Source organism: Helianthus annuus, chromosome 3 (genome assembly GCF_002127325.2).
Source record: "Helianthus annuus cultivar XRQ/B chromosome 3, HanXRQr2.0-SUNRISE, whole genome shotgun sequence".
Classification (NCBI taxonomy): domain Eukaryota; kingdom Viridiplantae; phylum Streptophyta; class Magnoliopsida; order Asterales; family Asteraceae; genus Helianthus; species Helianthus annuus.
This window is the reverse complement of record NC_035435.2, coordinates 114544333-114551320: the sequence shown is the minus strand read 5'-3', so window position 1 is coordinate 114551320 and position 6988 is coordinate 114544333. Positions and strand designations below refer to the sequence as shown.

The following is a 6988-nucleotide window of genomic DNA, read 5'->3' as shown; positions in this document are numbered from 1 at the left end:
TAATTTAAATATTGACCTTAGCCAGTCTCACTAAGTAGACTTATTAGCCCAGTTACTTTATACCCATCTCTCAGGCTACTATGTGATTTTATTCCACATAACTTTCCTGACCGTGATCGCGTCACGTCATGTTTAATTTATATCTAAATTTCATTTTCGAAAATATCACTTTTTCGAATATATCGTTTTGCACCTATCGATGTTAAGACCCATACTCTTTGATATTTGTTATTTCCAAATTCGTCTTATAGTATTCATATTTGTTAAAACGTTGTTTCTTACTAAAACTGAATTTTAGTTTAACGTTTTTCCTTTTAACTATGTCAGTTACTCATATTAAGGAAATTGACAACCCATAATTTATTCTTTTCCGTTCTCATTTTACGCGGGGAATCATAACTAGTTCCCTTGCTTTACTCTATTGACCCGTAGGTTTTTTTTTTTTTTTTTTTTTTTTTCACTTAGCCTCATAAGCTATTTCTTTAAATTTTTCACCTTTTTTTTAAGGTGAGACATTAACAACTTGTTTCCTTCTCTTTATGACCCGAGGGTCTTTTTGGTCCCGTAGACCTTAACGTTGTGTTTAATCCCGTAGGTTATGATGATTCCGTGGATCATCTTTTATTCTTGTCTATATTCAAATGTATATATATATATATATATATATATATATATATATATATATATATATATATATATATATAGTGTCAAGGCACCCCTTTTATGTCTAGAACTGTTTACTCTTGCTTTTTGGATTTCATTTGACCTTGACCGTAGTCTAAGGTTACATTAGTTCTCTTTCGAATTATCTTTCTGACTGTATGACTTCTAACGTCATTTACACGTCGGTTTGTCCTACACTTACCGTTACACGGTTCTTACCTATACTTCTTTACGACCCATTACCCGGGTTCTTTATCTTAGTGTTTTTAACATTTTTGTTTCGCTAGTTGGCGTTTTTCAGTTCACGCTTACTTTCATTAGCAAGCATCATCCTTTGTTTAACTCGTTTGACTTGTTCGTGTGAAACTTTATCACTTATGAATGTCAAACTTCATTCTCTGTTCGACCCGTTCAACTTTAAAATAGTTGAACATGATTTATCAAAACTTCTATTTACTTCATCTTGTCGTCTTTTAGTCATGACTAAAAATCCAAGTCTTGTAATTTTCCATCCGAGTTCCCGTTTCTCAGTCTATGTATGTGTTTAAATCCTTACCCACCAACCGGGTGTTTTACCGAAGTCGTTATTATTGCAACCCTTACGGTATGCATTATGACTTCGTTTCGCTTTTATATTCCTACTTTGTCCTCGTGTTTGACGTTTTACAAAAACGTCCCCCTTAGAGACATATTCGCATTTTCCGGGTTCGAGTGTAAGTACACTCCCCTCCTAATGCGTACCTTAATTATTTTACATGTTTCTTTGTCCCTTCATTCGGGCTCATCATCCTAATGTAATACGCTTCCGTTACCCGGCTGTGCGTTTACATTATTATCAAATATCTTGCTCATTTGATTCATTTGGGTACTTTTAAGTTAGTCCCATTCACCCCGCCCTTACTACATCGGATGTAAACGTGTCCGCCATAAGAAGTTCATGGTATCATATGCCACTACTTACTTGGCCAGAGTAAGCGATTAACACATGACACACATGACCTTTTTATAGCTTTCACATCACGCCCTATGTAAGTAACGCCTCTATTTATTTCTCTTGGAAACAATATCCCGAATACATTTTCTATTCGGGTTTTTTTTCCAAGTTTTTAATCTACACATGCAACTTTCAATTTCTACTTATTTGTTGCATATCACTATTTGTGCGATTATTTAAAATGTGCACCTGGTAATGTTTGCCCCGACGGGCGTTCCTTGCCATTAAACTTGTTCGCGGTCGTTACGCGATTTAGTCCTCGGTGAGCATGCTCTTCTTGTCATACTTCGGACCGTTCATCATCATATCCACAATTCGTTTGACTCTCGTCGTCTTCAAACGCGAGTGTCCTTCAATTAAAACATTCACAAAAGTTAGTAACGTCAACTTCAATAATCGCCCGTATTATAATACAAGGCTTTTTCTTCTATATGCGTCAACGCGCGTATTTTCGTCAACTATATCAATCATTTTAATTGGGGTAACGTGTACCACATGATAGCCCTATGTGTTGTTTACAACACTTTTGCATACTAAACTATTAACGTACTTGTACTTACCGGATTTGCGATCAAGCCTCGAACCGAACACCAATCTTTGTTAAGAGCATAAGGTTTAAGTCCAAGCATAGTTTTCCCACCGTACTTGAATCTCTTAAACCAAGGCTCTGATACCAACTTGTAACACCCGTCTAATTTATTTAACGATTTTCGTTTTAATTTGCGAAAATAAACATGACATTATTTTTAAATACTGTAAAGAATACGGGTGAATTAAAACTTTTACAATTTGAAAGTAATACAAATTGATTTCTACGGAATTGCCGTTTAAGATGACGACGAAAATAACGTGCGGAAGCTTTTATCTCTTGTGTTCGGTTCTTGCTCGACGCTTTATCTTCATCCGGGAACACTTGGTATTTTCCTGTGATCAAAAACCAACCTAAAAGTTAGTTTTGATGCTTAAACAATAGGTTAAACAAGTTCTAACAACAAACCATGAATTAAACGAAAATTTTCCAGTTTTGTAGTCTGTCGCGAGCCGCGACAAACTTAACACAATCTTACGCGGGTCGCGTCGTAACGTCGCGTGTCGCGACAGATTTAATCCCATCTGTCGCGTGTCGCGAGGAACTACTTTTTCCAGCAGGTTCGGATCTGTGTCCTGCATATTTCAGCAACAACAGTTTTTACAAAAACGGTCATAACTTATTCGTTATTGATCCGATTTACACGATTCTTTTTCCTACGCGTCCGTAATTTAATTCTCCATCTAATGGAGTTAAAATCTAACATCTCACTTCACAAAATTTTAGACTTCAAGCTCTCGGCTTGAAGTCCAATTACGACACTTTTTGACCCGTTCATGGTTTCCTCTAACAAACTCGTTTGTGGCCTTTGTTTCTTTTGTAAACATTTTATTATGATTATTTCCTATTGTACAAGGTTCAATTTACGGGTTATTACACATTTTTAACCCGTTTCGCTATTGCTTCTATTTTGACCCGTTAAGGGTATTTATGCACTAAGATCCCATATCATCCCTTTTATACTTATCTTAAGAATTTAATCTATCAAAGCACTTATTTCCAACAACCTTTAAAGGTCGTTTGCCCGATTTACCCATCAAGGGCATTTTAGTCAACTTTAGCCCCTCATTTACGACGAAGGGCATTTGCTACTAATTTGACCCAAAAATGTATGTTTAACCACAATCTTATTTATACGTACCTGGCTCGAGTCAACCTTGTCACACCCGAGTCAAAGGCGGAAGCGCGTAGTGTGACTTGATCGGTTTCCACAGCATACGATGTAAGTAAACAAACTATATGATATAAAACATACACGATGTTCATCCATTCCATAATGTAAAGATACAAGTCAAAAGTTGTTTTGTAGCAAAAGACAACATAAGTTTATAAGTTCTACAAACAAGACTTGTTCAAAATAAAGTTTTTGAAATAACGAGGTTTTGAATCCTATGTCCCGTTCGAAGACGGGATATATGGATCAAACCCTCCAAAATACGGATGACATCGTCTTCATAGTAAACTTGAAACTTCATAATTTGTTGCACCAAGATCCACTTAGTTACCTGAAATACATGTAAGTTTGAAAACATCAACAAAAGTTGAGCGAGTTCATGTGTTTTAAGTTCGTAATCATCAAATGAATCTGTAAAACATTTGAAAGTTCAAGTATCGAAATCTGGTATGTAAAGCGTAAATGAACATGTTGATCATTAATGTGTAGCTAGGACAATAATATGTGTGCCGACATAGGAAGCCACCAACCCGTAAGCGATTTAGTACCGGTCCACCCGGCGAGGGTAACAAAGGAAGCTCCATGTGGCCACACAAGGACCCATGAGTGGGGCTCGCCCTGTACCCGATAGATCTACCCCCTTTGTTCCGTGGTCTTAAACAAGATTAATGGTGCTTTAAGTATCAGCCTATTCGCACGTGATCTACTAATTCATTTTGTTGCTTAACCATACCATAGTAACATGTATTTCCCCCCGAGAGTTGTAAAACCAAAAACGTTTAAAGAAAAGGGGGACATGAACTCACAAGTTTGCGTCCGTATGTATGCTAGCAGTTCGGGTATCCAATTAGCGCGTAATAACCTACAAGTGCTCTAACTCATTAGACACTTGGGTTTATGTTAATTTATGTACACGTTGCTCATCTTGAACATTATTGTATATGGAACCCTTGTGTATTTTAAATATGTTGACATTTGTTTCGTATGTTCGTTTTATTATATATATATATACACTTCTTGAGTTCATAATGTGTTAGAACAGGCATCGCCCTTTGTATGTATCCGTGCTTCGCACGAGTATTTATGGGTATAGCATGTATAAGTCCTTGTGTCGTACAAGTATAAGTGGACCGAGTCCAATAGCGTCTTTGTGCCGTGCACGACGCATGTTTGTTGTATGAAATATATATTCCTCAAAAATACATATTTTAAGTTCAGTGAACGTCGTTCACATGTATACGTATGATCGGTTTGTTTTAGGTATATATTTGTTTCACAAATATATATGTATATGTATATCTTTTTAAGATATAGTTGTTAAAAATATTTATTTTTAACATCGTGTATATGTTAATGTACATGTACGGTATTTATTGTGAGTGTACACTTTAACAAGTGTATATGAGTACATCGTTATGTATTTACGTATTTTGTATGTATACGTATGCCGTATTTATACGTGTAGTATACCGTATTTATATGTGTGGTATACCGTATTAATACATGTGGTATACCATATTTATACATGTAGGTATACCGTATTTATACGTCTGGTATACTGTATTTATACGTGTAAGTATACCGTATTTGTAGTGTATTTTCACAATATATTTTTACTAAAAATATACATGTATTTTACATTGGGCCTAGCCCACTTTTGTGTTATTGGGCTTATGTATTTGTTTATTGAAATGGGCATTTGCCCATTTAATTAGGATGTTGGGCCTAGCCCAATATTTCATGTTTTAGCCCAATATTTGTAAGTTGGCCCAATTTTTATTGTTGTTGAATTTTTGTAATATTTCATTAAGCATTGAGTAACATACTAGTAAACTATAATAATCACACTTAGTGTTATTTTTGTTATTGAGCTTTCCGATCTTTCATTGTCGTTAATATATATATATGAAGTGTCTAAATTATTTTATTTTTAGACTTGTCATAACGACCGGTTAATATATGTAGTTTTTCTGTCGAAGTTGTCGAGCGTCGTAGTAACCTTTCGAGGTGTCGCCACGTCCGTTTCGTCGATAAAGCATAAGGTGTCGTCCGATGTCCGCCGTTCGAGATTCATCGTCCTATGTTTGCGCCTTGAGTTTTGGTATCACACAAGTGTATACTATTAGTAAGTGAGAAGGTTCGCAACCGTTGTTATATTCGCGAATATTCGTGAGGTTTTCGTCGTGGTGTAAGTGTATATTTTTCATGTGCATTATATGTAACATTTTTGTATGTATTCCTAAAGCTAGTACATACACGTAATATACACACTTTATGCACCAAATAAAGTATTTGAAGTTTATACATATAATTTTCTAAAAAAAAATTATATTTATTTGTTATACTTATAATTTTACTTCTTTTATGTTATAAAAATATCTTTTTGAGTTTATATAAACTCTTGGATGGTTAAGACTTAACCATCGTCATTAGGGTTTGTATAATCATGATTAGGGTCGTTAATCACAATTAAGTTTACTAATCGCGATTAACCATGTTAATCACCCCGTTAATCTCTTTTTAAACGCAATTAATATTTTAGAAAAATTTCGCCATAGTTTCCCCTAAACTATGGCGTTTTCCCCACGTTTTAAAACGCGTTTTTAAGCATGTTTAGCACCCTTAATCATGATCCATCCAAACCAAGTTTCATTCCATCAACTTTGCATGAAGAATCCTACTAATAATATCCTTATTTCCATGAACTTTTTGTATATTTTTAAACACACCTTTAAAAATTTATAGTGTCATTTTTAGATTATATTAAGAAGATCCTAAAAAAAAGACATATTATTTCTTAAGAAAATTTCCATGTTGTTCTTTCTTTTAAACAACTTGTTAAGACCACCCTTTTTAACATATTCTTAGTAAAAATCATGGTCTTTAATTTCTACAAAAATCACATATATGTTGTAACTTGTTTTTAGATTGTAGTAAAGTTCATGGATCATAGGATTGATGATCTTGGTTAGATTTAAACATCAAAATGTTTAAATCTTTATTTTTGTTCTTAAACATGCAAGATCATTCATGTAAATAACCTACTTTAACATAATCAACATAAACATAAGTATCATCTAGCACAAAACAACATAATCTACACATAATATATCACATTAGTAGACTTTTTATGTGAGGTTAGAGTTTTTAAGTTTGTTTTTGGTGTAGGGTTCAAGATGAACATTTTGTACATAATCTAGATATTATAAGTAATTTGAAAATGGCAAGGAGTGTCTTACAACTTTGCACAGTGTTAAAGAAGCACCAAAAAAATGGAGAAGATGATGATGTTGAAGTTTCAAAGTGCCAAGAACAACTCCTAGTGCAACTCCATGCTAGGTCGTTCCTTAATTCATCTAGAAAAGGCTTGAAATAGTCTAGAAAATGGGTGTTTATGAAATGAAAACTTGTGTAGTGTGTGTGAGTATGTTAGCCGTGACTAGAGAGAGAGCAAGGAAAGTGTTTGTAATTGTTTTTTTTTTTTTGATGTGTAGGTAAGGAGAGATGAAGTGATAGTGTGTTATAACTTCCAAAACTCTTGAAATTTGTGGTCAACAAATAATCTTCC

At 34.4% G+C, this 6988-nt stretch overlaps 1 long non-coding RNA gene across 1 annotated transcript; it reads right to left on the bottom strand.

Moving 5' to 3' along the window:
* Positions 1 to 3469: 3469 nt before the first annotated feature.
* Positions 3470 to 4336, bottom strand: LOC110880543. Its single transcript, XR_002559372.2, has 2 exons — positions 4227 to 4336; positions 3470 to 3751 (listed from the first exon to the last, which is right to left on the bottom strand). It is a non-coding gene; the product is annotated as an uncharacterized LOC110880543 (long non-coding RNA).
* Positions 4337 to 6988: the final 2652 nt, after the last annotated feature.